Raw genomic sequence first — 17,090 nt, 5'->3', positions numbered from 1 at the left:
TCCCAGTCACTTTTGAATGTTCACTTAGTGTATCATGCCACTCAAAGTCAATATGAATCAGTCCACAGTACCAACATTCCCTTACTGACTGAAAGACAATACCTAGCCCTTGAGCAATGTGTTTGTTCTCACAGCTTGTATCAGAGATTTGTTAAAGTGCTGCGAAATGTGAAGTTCAGATTAAGTTCCTATAGATTCGTGAATTACTTATTAACGTAGCCGAGCGGTCAGGCACTAGTAATACTGTCACTCCTGTCTGGACTCCAGCCACAATATCATGCATGCAGGATAGTGCTGAGACTACTATCCTTGCGATGGCGACTTGTTCAAGTATTCGTTCCTTCCCAGGGGACGCTTTGAGAAGAACTTTACTTGCAACGAGTTATGCCATCTCTTGCTGATGCCACAAGCCGTTGCAGAAAGACGTTTCTGTGGCTAGTGTGTTCACTTGAGTGTTGTTGTTGTCCCCTGTGTTTCAGATTGTGATCCCATCCTAGTTGACAGTAATCAGTGCATTGTAAGAAGTTATTTCTCGAGTAACTTCCACGTTGTTAACGTTTGTAAGTGAAGTTTATAGCTGATACCTCGTGTCACTGTGTGCGACTCAGATTGAATATCAGCATTGTTCACCGTGTTCATTTCTTTTCTCCTGTGCTTGCAGTCTGAGATAGTAGATTTGTTCTCCCTTGCTCATATTGCGTGTTATAGCGTTAATTTTTTTCAACCGGGGGGAGTCATCCACTCCACCGAGTTTGTTCATTCCTCCAGTAAGAAAGAACCGATCCCTTGTGTTCTGGTGATTCGATTCCTGCTCCAGGAAGATCTTATTCTGACTGTGAAGCCACCAGCACCCATCAGTGACTTTGTCATGAACCAAGAATTACTGTATCGAACAACCGAGTTGGGTACTCCTAGCAGAAGAGTATACCAGTTAGTAATTCCACAGTCACTAGTGAATGTAGCCTTACAGCTAGTTCACGATGTACCAGGTGTTGCACACCCTGGTATGGATCGTTCAGTAAAACAAGCCAGATTGAAATACTTTTGGCCTCGTATGGCAACTGATATCTCTGAGTATGTTAAGAAATGTAGTGTCTGCATGCAACATAAAGGTAATGCTAATGGCCCTAATCCAATCCAAGTGTATCCAACTACTAGCGAACCGTGGGAAAGAGTTGCGCTAGATTTGTTAACTAATCCAATGTTCCCTCCAAGGCAACAAACATCTGTGTGTTATGGTAGACCATTTCACCAAATATTGTGAGTTAGATCCTATTGCAGATAAGACCGCCAAGACAGTAGCTAAAGCGTTTAAAGAACGCATTATCTGCAGGCATACCACCCCTAAGTCCCTAGTAACAGATAATGGAGGTGAATTCTGTAATGAGATTCTTGAAAATTTGTGTACCTTGTACAAGATCTCTAAATCCAAAATTGTTCCTCATCATCCTGCCAGCAATGGGTTAGCGGAACGAATAAGAAAGTACTTGATGTCTTGAGAGCCACTATCAATCCCAACAGTGAAACTTGGGATGAAGTTATACCTGATGTGCAGTGTGCTATAAATTCTGCTTACAATGTTTCTATAGGTGACACTCCACATTATGCATTGTATGGTGTAGATAAACGTTTGCCTTATGAGTTGTTATATTCTAATCCAAAACCAAATTACAACCCTGATGATTTCATAGCAACTCGTACCAGCTTAGCTCAAAGTGTTTTCAGAAGAATCCGTGAAACACTTCATAAATCAACAACAGAATTTACAAGAGTCGCAAACACTCGAGCAAAGCCATCCAAAATCAAAGTAGGTTCGAGAGTTATGCTGACTAACTTTAACAAAACGTCTGCAATGCCAAAGCTTTATCAAAAGTTTGTTGGTCCTTATCGAGTAGTTGAACATATCACTGGTAATAAGTATAAGGTTAGAGAAATTAGTACTGGTCAGTATAAAGAATCACATTTAGATCATATGAAGTTAGTATGTGATGATAATGATGCTCCAACCCAGACTAATGTGACAGACTCTGACAATCCTCCTGATCCTGTACTCTCTTCCTCTGATACTCAGTCAGACGATCAACCTGAATGTCGTTATTCCCTACGTACACGACAGGTATTGAGAAATCCTCAAGTATCATTTGTAACTACCAATTCAGATTTGCCTCAAATACAGCATGAGTTAGCCAGTGCAACAGAGTTTGATTCTCCCAGAGATGACACCCATTCTGCATATGTCAATCTCACCCTAGCAGAGTTGGGGTTAAATGTAAATAACCTGTATAGATGAATAATTACAGTATCAACTTATCAGTATTCAAGAATTTTTTTTGTGTTCACGTTCTCTCCGAATTCTGAGAGTTAACAGTCTAGATTTGAGTGCATCGAATCTGCCTTTCTGTTAAACACTTCTTTCTTTGTATATATTCCTTCCTCAGAATCCGTAGATCACATGAATACAGATCGATCGATCAAATTTTTTTTTTTATCACTTCTATTGTGTAATCTCAACGTTGAGTTTCATTCGTTGAGTTTCTTCGATAAGTTGTGCTATATTATATCTTGTATTGCATTACAGTTTCAGTTACGTAAGCTTCCATTCCAATGTTCTACTTATGTATGTTATAATGTTCAATTGTTGTGTACTTTGACATTGTATAGAATCAGCCCAAGCCGTATACCTGCCATCTCTAGCTTGTATTAGTTGTATGTCGGGACGACATACGTTAGCGTCGCCGAGCTCTCAGTGGTAGTACCAGTTCCTAGTAACCAGTGTACCAGTAGATGACTCGCTACCAACCGTCTCTGCGTGAATCACTGTGTATTCATATTGTTGCTGACCACAGCAGTATTTCAAACACCCCCTCACATATGGGTACTGTGGTTAGTCAGTCTTACGAGAGAGAGCAAGGAGGCAGGTCACGGCTGTTTGGCGCCTACCAATACTTACCGTTATAATTATACGTACTTCCAGCCTACGTATTTCTTTACCCTATCCACGTGTTCGAACCCCACATGATATGTGTGTGTGTATGTAGTGTGTGTGTGGTGTATGTGGTGTGTGTGTGTGTGTGTGTGTGTGTGGTGTGTGTGGGGTGTGTGTGTGGGGTGTGTGTGTGGGGTGTGTGTGTGGGGTGTGTGTGGTGTGTGTGGCGTGTGTGTGTGGTGCATGCTTGTGGTGTGTGGTGTGTGTGGTGTGTGCGTGTGGTGTGTGGTGTGTGTGTGTGTGTGTGTGGTGTGTGTGTGTGTGGTTGTGTGTGTGGTGTGTGTGTGTGTGGTGTGTGTGTGTGGTGTGTGTGTGTGGTGTGTGTGTGTGGTGTGTGTGTGTGGTGTGTGTGTGTGTGGTGTGTGTGTGGTGTGTGTGTGTGTGGTGTGTGTGGTGTGTGTGGTGTGTGTGGTGTGTGTGTGTGGTGTGTGTGTGTGTGGTGTGTGTGGTGTGTGTGTGTGTGGTGTGTGTGTGTGGTGTGTGTGTGTGGTGTGTGTGTGTGTGGTGTGTGTGTGGTGTGTGTGTGTGGTGTGTGGTGTGTGTGTGTGGTGTGTGTGTTGTGTGTGTGTGTGTGTGGTGTGTGTGTGTGTGGTGTGTGGGGGTGTGGTGTGTGTGTGTGGTGTGTGTGTGTGTGGTGTGTGTGTGTGGTGTGTGTGTGTGGGTGTGTGTGAGGGTGTGTGTGTGTGGTGTGTGTGTGGTGTGTGTGTGGTGTGTGTGTGTGGTGTGTGTGTGTGGTGTGTGTGGTGTAGTGTTGGTTGTGGTGTGGTGTAGTGTTGGTTGTGGTGTGGTGTCTGTGATGTGGTGTGGTGTTTATGATGGTTGTGGTGGTGTAGTGTTGGTGTGGTGGTAGTGTTGATGGTAATGACAGTAGTGATAATGGTGGTAGCTACCAGCAGTTCAAATGGCACTTAATATGATACTGAATTAACAAAGTTCTCATTGGATGATTCTCAACGTAATTACTACAACCATTCTCATTTCTCTCTCAACAGCTCTCACATGTTGTACAATTTTTAATATAATCAAGTTGGAAGCTCTAAACCTGTAGGATTATCCAGCGCCTATGGGGAGGATGTGGAAGGTATTTAGGCTTAATTCAGGGAACTGGAGAAAAGATCCAAAAGGCCTATTGTACAAGAATGACATACAATACCGACAAGATGAAGATTTAGATACATGTGCAACAACTACGGTGCTCTTCACACCAACTCCAAGGTTGAGGGACTGATTACCTCAACTTCTGTATATAGTTCTACTGTTTTCAAATTATGTCCTAGAATCTGTACTGATAAAGCCACTGGATGGCGAAACGTCTGCAATAAAGATACCCAGATGTTGTACGCATGTCTAAATCTTCAACTCTCACATAATTTACAAAATTGAATTAGACCATCAATTATCATTTATTTACTATCATTAGCTGACTGTATCGTCTGATTCTTTTATTCATCAGCTAATACTCACATTCAACAACTGATTTTCTAATTATCAGCTGATTCTCATACCAAACAGCTGATTCTCTTTACTCATCAGCTGATGCTCATACCAACAGTTGATTATAATTATGCCAAACAGCTCACTCTCATACCCACCATCCGATTCTCACATCAAACAGTGGATTCTCTTACTCATCAGTTGATTCTGTGTAAAACTGGCCATCACCTCATTTATCGCCCCGTCATCTGTGTTGCAATTACTCGCTTCCATTACGTGTTATTCTCCTTTTTCTCTTATTCACTTTTGTACACCTGTATTATTTTCGCTTTTTTTGCCACGCCTTTCTTAAATTGTTACTTTTATAACTATTATTAGTTAGAGTTTCCTCTTTCAGTAATTACTCAATTCTAGCTCATTCATATTTTGTTATATATATATATATATATATATATATATATATATATATATATATATAAGTAACAACACTGCGCTAGCCCAGGATTCGAACCCACATTGTACTGGCCTGCCTCATGGTAAGCGAGAACCACATGACACTTTAAACCACAGGAGCACCCAATGTTGTTATTGATCAATACCACTCGCCCGTGGTTACAATATATATATATATATATATATATATATATATATATATATATATATATATATATATATATATATATATATATATATAATATATATAATCGCGAACGAGCGAAAAAAAGATTCAAAATAACCACCGGGGGAGCTGAATGATAGCTCCCAATCAACTCACACACACACACACACACACACACACACACACACACACACACACACACACACACACACACACACACACACACAACTGTTGATATTGCTGACAGCCTGATGATGGACTTTTGTGATTTGCCGCCGGATTTCGATGACAAATGGTTATAATTGCTAATTAAGAGGTAATTAGCGTGCCGTGTGTGTGTGTCAGCACACACGCAAGGAGGCAATTCAGGCAGGAATACAGGAATACACGCACGCACGCTTGCTGTACTCCAGTCAGCTTCGTTGCACTTAAAAGTCATTTACACTAAATGATGAGAGACGGTGCTCAGTAATGTACAAAAATATACAGAAGTGTACAGCACTTAGCAGTAAAAATATACAGAAAAGTGCACAGCATTTAGCGGTGTGTGGATGACTATCATACATGCAGTATAGCCGTGAGAAGACAAGCGTGGCATAGCGTATATACACCAAAAGATGTATTTCTGTGAATGTACGTTGAAAGTTTAATTAAATCCCCATTTTAGGGATTAAAGACTTCTTGTCAGGTGGTGGAAAGATTACTTTGCAGCCTTACTTGACCCTAGTGTAGTAGATAAGCTTTAAACTCCCTTTAACCAACCAAAAAGGAGAAAAAAGGCAGGAAAAACCACTATGCTCACTTGCAAATTGTGGGACCCATAACCTCGGAGAAGTGGATAACAAGGCTTCGTAAAGGCTGCATATTGTAGCTAAAATTTCAAATACGTTGTTACACTGTTACGACGTTTCTCCTATAAGTAGTGAAACGTCGTAATAAGAGGTCTTCTTTTGCTATGCACGTCTTTCTCAGCCATTACATTAAACTGAACTTAACTGCCCTGAGCACGTACTTCACAGTTTATATATAGAATTTTATTCAACAAAGCTGTTAACTTAACTCTTAACCTAACGCAACACCGAATAAATAAATGTATTCTTTTTTTTAAAGCTAAAAAACAAATACTTTGAAAATTTCTTTTCTGAAATAAATTAATCTCCCTCCCCTTCTCTCTTTCTGTTACACACATACACACACACACACATTATATATATATATATATATATATATATATATATATATATATATATATATATATACATGTATATATATATATATATATACATATATATATATATATATATATATATATATATATATATATATATATATATATATATATATATATATATATATATATATATATATATATATATATATATATATATATATATTTATAAAGTCGTGCCGAATATGTAAAACTGGTCAATTAGCAATAACTCATTTAAAATTAAGTCCTTTCTAAAATTTTCTCTTATATGTTTAAAGATATATTTTTTTCATTTATGTTAATGTAAAAATTTTTAATTTTGCAACAAAAGAATCTTAGGAAACTTACCTAACCTTATTATAACAAGAGGAATTTATTTTAGCCTAACCCAGCTAAATATATTTTAGATAAGTTTACAATAATTTAATACTAAACAAACACAGTGAAATATATTTTTCTCTTTAGGTTCATAATGATTTTGGCGAAATTATTGCATACACAAATTCTCGCTTGTCCTATATGGCAAGATGAGCGTTGTTATTTAAGCCAAGATCGCAAGTTCTGTCTATTCGACACGACATATATATATATATATATATATATATATATATATATATATATATATATATATATATATATATATATATATATATATATATATATATATATATATATATATATATATATATATATATATATATATATATATATATATACATATATATTTTTTCAACAAGTCGGCCGTCTCCCACCGAGGCAGGGTGACCCAAAAAAGAAAAAAAATCCCCAAAAAGAAAATACTTTCATCATCATTCAACACTTTCACCACACTCACACATTATCACTGCTTTTGCAGAGGTGCTCAGAATACAACAGCTTAGAAGCATATACGTATAAAGATACACAACATATCCCTCCAAACTGCCAATATCCCAAACCCCTCCTTTAAAGTGCAGGCATTGTACTTCCCATTTCCAGGACTCAAGTCCGACTATATGAACATAACCGGTTTCCCTGAATCCCTTCACTAAATATTACCCTGCTCACACTCCAACAGATCGTCAGGTCCCAAGTATCATTCGTCTCCATTCACTCCTATCTAACACGCTCAGGCACGCTTGCTGGAAATCCAAGCCCCTAGCCCACAAAACCTCCTTTACCCCCTCTTTCCAACCCTTTATATATATATATATATATATATATATATATATATATATATATATATATATTATATATATATATATATATATATATATATATATATATATATATATATATATATATATATATATATATGCATGCTAACACAAAGTTAATGGGGTTTAAAGCCTATCTAGTACACGAAGGTCATTAAGGCTGTGTATAATGTTTGCACCACCAGACAAGAACACCTTAATCCCTAAAACAGAGATTAAACTCTCAGCATATATACACTGAGAGAAATACCTCTCGGTGTATATATCCTCTGTATTAACACAAACATTTCTTGGAGAGAGAGAGACAGAGAGAGAGAAAGAGAGAAAAGAACATTAAACGACACAGAATTATCAGCATTCGAGATAATCACTGTATAATTCCTAAGCAAATAATTCGAACGGAAACCATCCTTTAATTAATAGATCATCCTGTGGCAATAATTCTATTAATAAAAACATCATTCTTATCTATATTTAGACGATTTTCTTTTTATGAAAAATAAAAAGAATAAAGCGTGAAAAATGCTATTTCAGGTAAGTCACGGGTTTTGCACTTAACCAACCCTTCCAGGAGGGAGGGGGGGGGGGTCCGGACGCCAAGGAAGGGCTCTTGATCCAGGGAACTGGAGCTAACATCCACTTCTCTAGAGCGACCTTTACTGCCTTCCATTCTCCTGTTGACGCGTAACCCGTAGAGGATTTAGCGCTTCCCCATTAATAATAATAATTAATTATTACTTACTACTACTACTACTAATAATAATAATAATAAAAATGCATCCACAATCAAAAAATACATTAAGTATATCTGTATTCAGAGACACCCCGTGTATTAAGCATATCTATTTACACACGTTTTAGACATACTCGTGCATAAATGGGTGATACATACATAACCCGTGTATTTCCTGGTGCTGCTAAAACAATGTGATGAGTGTATTTCCTGAGCGTTGATGGTGGTGGCGGCCTTGGGAATACTTGCATGGTATACCTCAAACCATTGCCATCCTGTGGCCACTATCATGGTACCTCCTGACTCATGCTTGCTTGTACGGTCACTCTGATGGCACAATACGATGGTACAATATGACGGGACAAGATGACGGTACAATATCATGGTACAATATGACGGGAAAATATGATGGTACAATATAATGGTAGAATATGATGGTACAATATGACGGTACAATATGACGGTACAATATCATGGTACAACATGAGGGGACAATATGATGGTACAATATAATGGTAGAATATGACGGTATAATATGACGGGACAATATGATGGTACATATGATGGGACAATATGACAGTACAGTCTGGTACAATATGATGGGACAATATGATAGCACAATATGATGGGACAATATGATAGCACGTGATGGGACTATGACAGCACATGAAGCAATATGACAGCACATGATGGGACAATGTAGTGCACGATGGGACAATATGATAGCACAATATGGCGGGACAATATAATGGAACATAATGATGGTACAATGATTCATGAAACGGAGGATAACACTTATTCCTTGGATCACGAGTACTTTCAACAGCATTAAAGGATCTACTTTAGAAGGCAAAATAGCACTGGATATACACACTGTGTATATCCAGTGTATACATAGTGGAGCCAGTGTATACACTGTGTATATCGTGTATACATAATGAAGCCAGTGTATACACTGTGTATATCCAGTGTACACATAGTGAAGCCAGTGTATACACTGTGCATATCGTGTATACATAGTGGAGCCAGTGTATACACAGTGCGTATATCCAATGTATAAATAGTGAAGCCAGTGTTTACACAGTGCGTATAGCCAGTGTATACATACAGCCAGTGTGTATATACACTGCGTATATCCAGTGTGTACATAGTGTGGAGCCAGTGTGTATACACACTGTATATATCCAGTTTATACATAATGGAACCAGTGTATACACACTGCGTATAGCCAGTGTATACACAGAGCCAGTGTGTGTATATACACTGAGTATAGCCAGCAGCCGGCGTAAATCTTTCTGAAGTTACACAATCTATCCTCATCTATCCTAACTTACAATGCCATTCGTAAGTTAACAGGGAACGTTCAAAAATCAACGCTGGAACTAGTGACAAAAGTAACTTAACAAAAATGAGAGATAGGCAGTATAACACAGTCCTCCGTTGAAAAACACTGCCCAAGCTACACTGCATCATTTTCTCACTTACGAAAAAAAAAAACCAAGTTTCGAAAAGGCGTAGTTTCATTCCGACTCAAAGCGTAGTTTCTGACTGCCTAACAAGTACGTCAATCATCATCTGTGATTAATGTTTGAAATTTTAGCTATAACTTATATTAGTATAATGATAAACAATGCCAATATTAAGAATTAGAACATACGTGCAACACCTGAGCATCTGGAAATATAAACACATATGCAGTATAATGTGATCCTTTATTGACAACGTTTCGCCCACACAGTGGGCTTTTTCAAGTCACAAACAAGATCTGTTTGTGACTTGAAAAAGCCCACTGTGTGGGCGAAACGTTGTCAATAAAGGATCACATTATACTGCAACTGTGTTTTTATTTCCATTGTGTCGGTATTTTATACCATTTATTTCCACCTGAGCATCTGCACTTGAAGACGTTTCGCCCACAAGTGGCTTTATCGATTCAGTACGGAGGTTATATATGAAGACAGTGGAAGAGGAGGTAATCAGTCCCTGGGATTTGCATACGATTAAAAGAATTTATGACATTTCGTGCAGAAATACTTAAAATGTCATAATTTTAAATAATTTTTTATCTCTAAACTGTAGGACAAAAAAAACTGAGTTACGCCCCGTTTGGGCGAAACGTTTGTTAAAAACACAAAGTCGGTGATGCATCTGTACAATACAAGTCTACAAAACACACCAAATTATCTTCATCTTTTAGAGGGAAGGAGTGGACAGGTAAACCAGCGAAAGACCTCGGGCAGGTGACCAGAATCGACAGTGACGGGTCACCATGTGACAGACCTGGGACAGGATGCAGTTCTTCTGTTGTCTGACAAATCTAAACTTAGTGAACTTACGTTAAATACTGATTTTTAATAGTTAGAGTGAGGATTATCAATTACATATATATATATATATATATATATATATATATATATATATATATATATATATATATATTATAAGTTGCAGAGGTTGGTGGATGAATTTGGTAGGGTATGCAAAAGAAGAAAATTGAAAGTGAATACAGGAAAGAGTAAGGTTATGAGGATAACAAAAAGATTAGGTGATGAAAGATTGGATATCAGATTGGAGGGAGAGAGTATGGAGGAGGTGAATGTATTCAGATATTTGGGAGTGGACGTGTCAGCAGATGGGTCTATGAAAGATGAGGTGAATCATAGAATTGATGAGGGGAAAAGGGTGAGCGGTGCACTTAGGAGTCTGTGGAGACAAAGAACTTTGTCCTTGGAAGCAAAGAGGGGAATGTATGAGAGTATAGTTTTACCAACGCTCTTATATGGGTGTGAAGCATGGGTGATGAATGTTGCAGCGAGGAGAAGGCTGGAGGCAGTGAAGATGTCATGTCTGAGGGCAATGTGTGGTGTGAATATAATGCAGAGAATTCGTAGTTTGGAAGTTAGGAGGAGGTGCGGGATTGCCAAAATTGTTGTCCACAGGGCTGAGGAAGGGTTGTTGAGGTGGTTCGGACATGTAGAGAGAATGTAGCGAAACAGAATGACTTCAAGAGTGTATCAGTCTGTAGTGGAAGGAAGGCGGGGTAGGGGTAGGCCTAGGAAAGGTTGGAGGGAGGGGGTAAAGGAGGTTTTGTGTGCGAGGGGCTTGGACTTCCAGCGGGCATGCGTGAGCGTGTTTGATAGGAGTGAATGGAGACAAATGGTTTTTAATGCTTGACGTGCTGTTGGAGTGTGAGCAAAATAACATTTATGAAGGGATTCAGGGAAACCGGCAGGCCGGACTCGAGTCCTGGAGATGGGAAGTACAGTGCCTGCATTCTGAAGGAGGGGTGTTACTGTTGCAGTTTAGAAACTGTAGTGTAAAGCACCCATCTGGCAAGAAAGTGATGGAGTGAATGATGGTGAAAGTTTTTATTTTTTTCGGGCCACCCTGCCTTGGTGGGAATCGGCCAGTGTGCTAATAAAAATAAAATTATATATATATATATATATATAATTCAACTATTGCATGAGCAACCGCGCAAACGTATCCTCTTAAAATACACACACACACACACACACACACACACACACACACACATTGTTGACGGGGCGGAGGGAACGTCAGCGGTTCAGGCCAACACTTCCCTTCTTTTGTACCACGTGTGAACGATTGTTCCATCCCCCCTTACCCCACCCCAACTCCCCCACCCACACACAACCAATCCACTACCTAAAGCTCCATCCATACCCCTCTAACCCCCCTCCCCCACTCGATCACTCTTCCCTATCCCCGTCCATATGATTAGTAACCACTTCTATATACAAATAATAATAATAATAATAATAATAATAATAATAATAATAAGAAGAAGAAGAAGAAGAAGAAGAAGAAGAAGAAGAAGAAGAAGAAGAAGAAGAAGAAGAAGAAGAAGAAGAAGAAGAAGAAGAAGAAGAAGAAATCACTATCCTTGGGTTGATTAGAATGCTGAATATGACATATGATTATCAGTAGAGTGGCTGACAGAAGTGACTGACAGCAGAGTGACTGACAGTTTGTTTATTGCACAGTGCCACAGCTGTCCACACAGTCTCATTGTGAAGCTGTGTTATTATAAATTTGTATTGTCTGCTGTGATATCTGCATTGTCTGCTGCGATGTCTGCATTGTCGCGTTGACTTGTGTGTACTGTCTGCAGTGATGTCTGCACTACCTACTGTGACTGTCCTTATTGTATAATGTGGTGTTATCTGTGTTTTCTGCTGTGATTGTGTTGTATGTATTAAATGCTGTGGTGTTGTAGCATTCTCTACTGTGTTGCCTATATTGTTTGCTGTGGTGTTATCTGCTGCGATGTCTTTAATATTGTTTGAAGTGATGGTGTCTGTAATGTCTGCTATGGTGGTGTTTGCATTATCTGCTGTGGTGTTGTTTGCATTATCTGCTGTGGTGGTGTTTGCACTGTCGATATTATCCACCTCAGCTACTCTGCAGAGCTTGTAGTATACAGTACCGTTAATAATGGGCAGACAATATAGACAGCAATATCACCCTCAGCACACAATACAGTCACCCACATTAATGTAAACAATACGCAAGACAATACCATCACCCACAACAATGTACAACGTAAACGGTAGGGAAGACAATACCATCACCCACAGCAATGTAAACAGTAGGGCAGACAACACCATCACTCTCAGCAGATAAGATCTTCACAGCCATTTAAATTCGTCCGTCGACTGCGCTAGATCTAGACAAGCGTCCTCAACACACTGCATGTGGCATGTTACGAGTACGTTACGGCGTATGTCACACTCCCACATAGGCTGCCTCCCAACCAGCGAACCGAGTGCTAAGGGTTTAACGATCAATAGGGTACCCGTCGTTAAATCAGTACCTTGGTTCATTGGCCAATCACAGGCAAACCTGCCAAAGCTGAAGCACGTGGTTCACTTGTGCCAAGCGAATTGACAGACTTGTCTGAGCTGCTGGTTGATTACAGTGCATTCTCTGGCGTCTGCCATCTTCTGTCACCGTGTGGTACACTTACTATTCAACTTCTGTACATAATGTACATAAATGTATATATCTGGCAAATTATATCTGGTGAAGGAAAACACAAGTCATATACTACTGTTGAGTTTTGTTTGCTCTACTTTGAATCCCATTACGACCAGGTCGCAGGCCATACTATACCTGTGTTTGTAATACTGCACTTAAATATTCCCTCTATCATGGGGTGAACGGAATTCGTTCTGAGAGCTGGGTGTAGGTGAAATGTAGGCGTGTTTATTCACCTAACTGTACTCACCTAATTGTGGTTGCAGGGGTTGAGTCATAGCTTCTGGCCCCGCCTCTTCACTGGTCGCTACTAGGTTACTCTCTCCCTGCTCTGTCAGCTTTATCATGCCTCTTCTTAAAGCTATGTATGGATCTTCCCTCCACATTACTTTCCAGACTATTCCATTTCCATGTGTACTCACCTATTTGTGGTTGCAAGGGTCGAGACCCAGCTCCTGACCCCGTCTCTTCACTGACCGCTACTGGGTCCTCCCTCTCCCTGCTCCATGAGCTTTATCATAACTCATCTCAAAACTATGTATGGTACCTGCCTCCACTACATCACTTGCCAGACTATTCCACTTCCTGACAACTCTGTGGCTGAAGAAATACTTCCTAATATCCCTTTGACTCATCTGAATCTTCAATTTCCAATTGTGACCCCTTGTTTCTGTGCCCCATCTCTGGAACATCCTGTCTCTGTCCACCTCATCTATTCCACTCAGTATTTTGTATGTCGTTATCATGTCTCACCTGACCCTCCTGTCCTCCAGTGTCGTCAGGCCGATTTCCCTAAACCTGTCTTCATAGGACATTCCCCTTAGCTCTGGAACAAGCCTTGTTGCAAACTTTTGCACTTTCTTTAATTTCTTGTCCTTGACCAGGTGTGGATACAGATGTGTGTGTGTGTGTGTGTGTGTGGATACAGGTGTGTGTGGATACAGGTGTGGGTGTTGGTGTCAGTCAGGGTGCGAGATAACAGTGAGAGGTTGGGTGAGGGTGTATGCTCGGAAGGGTGTGTACAAAAGCGAGGGTGTGGGTACAGGTGTGGGTGCCCGCAAGGCTGTGGGAGTGGGTAGGGTGTGGGTGTGACTAGGGTGTGGGTGTGAGCATATTGGCTAGAAAATGTACAGGCGTCGTTCACCGCCCGCATCAAACCAATGAAGCATTTAAACTATCGGAAACGCCTCGAAATAATTGGAATGTACTCTCTTCAGAGTCGCGAGAAATCTGATAATATACACGGAAGATAACTAAGAGCCTAGTTTCAAACTTACACACTACCATAACGCAAAGAAGCGAGAAATTTGGAAGTGTAAAATATACTCTGTGAAAATCAGGGGAGCCATGGGAACAATAAGAGAACACTGTATCAACATTCGTGGGTCTAAGACTATTCAACCTGCTACCAACAGATATCAGAAATATTGCTGGAACAAGTACAAAAATTTTCATGAGGAAACTGGATCATTATCTTGGTGAGAAAGTTAGGGTGTGGGTGAGGATGCTAGGGTGTGGGTGAGGATGTTAAGGTGTGGGTGAGGATGTGAGGGTGTAGGAGAGGGTGCAGTCAAGAGATATATGGTTGACTGTTTGGATACAGGTGTGGCGTAATCGAGGCTATGGGCGTGGGCCCGAGTACAGTTGTGGTCGCGGGTACAGTTTGGGCGCTGGTGATGGGTGTGGGTGGGGGAGTGGGCGTGGGTTCACAGCAGCCAGCAGGTGCAAGGTGAAGCAGGTGCATCTGCTGATGCAAATATCGCGTGTGTAGCATTTCATGTCTGTGTTGATGCCTATGTAAACACACACATACACACACATACCAGCAACAACATAAAGGTGAGTGTATACACACACACACACACACGCACGCACACACACACACACACACACACACACACACACACACACACACACACACGCACAAACACACACACACACACACACACACCAGTAAATATAGTACGAACCTAGGTATTAGGTGTTGTAAGTGGTATCCTTTGAAGACTAAGAAGAAGAAAAATAAGAAAGGAAAAACAAGAAAAAAACGGAAAAACAAGACGGTAATAATAATAATAATAGTGCAACAATAATAAACTATTACATACACAGAATCATTCACACATTCATGAATCCCTGAGGTTCATACTGCACTTGGAGGATGGGAGGCAATCAGGTTTGATTAGAGGAAAAGGAGAGGATAGCTCCAATGCCTTGGATCAAGAGGTCTTCACTAACATCGTCATCCCCAGTGACAGAATAACAGTGCCCATAAAGTCTAAGAACTTGGAACGCCAGTTACACGGGGGCACGAGGAACGAACAGTGACTCGACCCCCAAAAGTACAAGTAGGAAAAACACAAATACCAGTGTGTGTATAAGCAAGCACCTGTACACCCATGTGCATGTGAATGTGCGTGTGTATAATCGTGTACGTTTGTTATACAGTACACATACACAAATGTGTGTGTTAGCGTGTAAGTGTATGTACGTGTATATAAACGCATACATATGTAAATCTCTACTGTAATATTTGTGAACAGTAGCTGTGGTGTACCTGTTATGAGCAATAGCTGTGTTGCACCTGTCTGTTGTAAACAGAAGCCTTGTGTACAGAAGCCGTGTTGTACCTGTCTGTTGTAAACAGAAGCCTTGTAGCTGTCAGTTGTGTACAGGAACCGTGTTGTACCTGTCTGTTGTGAACAGGCCGTGTTGTACCTATTCGCTGTGAACCTGTCCCAGTACTGCCACTTTACTGTCTGACAGGCATTCAGCCTTTTTCTGACAGCCATTCAGCCTTTTCCATGCAGTGCAATTTACTATTTGCCTCTGTTTCATTTGTTTCTGTATCACGCATTTATCAGGTCTTTGTTTATCTTTGAGATAATTGTTTTATTGTCCCTTCATTTGTTTGTATTTATGTTGCTTCATATGGAAGGTGAATAATTCATTTGACTTTACGTTATCTGAATATATTTTTCACCTCTGTCATTGCTTGTGTTGTTGATAGTGATGGCTGTTGAAGTCATAAAAACACAATGGCAGATAACACACTGTATCAGAAAGCTTCCCTTTCGAAATTGAATTAGGAATGGAAAAGCCTTCGTGGTACACGCTGTTCCATTTTGGATTAACATTTTTTCACTCTCATTTACAAAAGGACTATGTCGTTATAGAGGAGCTTTATAAGAAAGATTACTATATAGGTAGAGTGCGGACATAAGTAGTGAGGGGTGACTCCGAGGTGTGGGGTGACCCCGAAGTGTGGGGTGACTCGAGTATGTTGACAAGTAGTTTGTCTGGCAAGAATGATTTGGTAAGTTAAATGTGTCTTTATGCACGTGTTTCTATGGTGGCCGCGCTGAAGACTGGAGCTGTTACTGAAGAACGTTGGTCTATGACCTTCCAATAGTTGTTGAAACTCAGAGCTGCGAAACAGATCAACCTAAGCCACAATAGCGTAGCCAGCGCAATTCACAAATCACCCTAACTTATGATAGAAAGCTTAGAACGAGGTTTCGGTCTCCCCTGGCGAGCGAAACGTCTTTCTATAAAATTCCATAAGCCTCACATTTTTTAATAACACACATATCCCCACTCCGGCTATATATTCTCAAGTTTCTCTCAATATACTTGAAAAATTGTTGATCTCCGGGAGAAACGTTGTACTAATAACCTTCGGGCCTTTCTATCCTCGTGTCTTGGTTTGTTGGTAAAGCAAGTCCCTCATAACAGTGAATGTTGTAGCTGTTGGGTGTTGTTGCAGTGATGGTTGCTGTTGCAGTGACTGGTTGTAGTGATAGTTGTTGTTGCAGTGACTAGTTGTAATGATGGCTGTCGTTGCAGTGACTAGTTGTAATGATGGCTGTCGTTGCAGTGACTAGTTGTAGTGATGGTTGTTGTAACTACTG

Source organism: Cherax quadricarinatus, chromosome 56 (genome assembly GCF_038502225.1).
Source record: "Cherax quadricarinatus isolate ZL_2023a chromosome 56, ASM3850222v1, whole genome shotgun sequence".
Classification (NCBI taxonomy): Eukaryota; Metazoa; Arthropoda; class Malacostraca; order Decapoda; family Parastacidae; genus Cherax; species Cherax quadricarinatus.
This window is presented reverse-complemented; position numbering follows the sequence as displayed.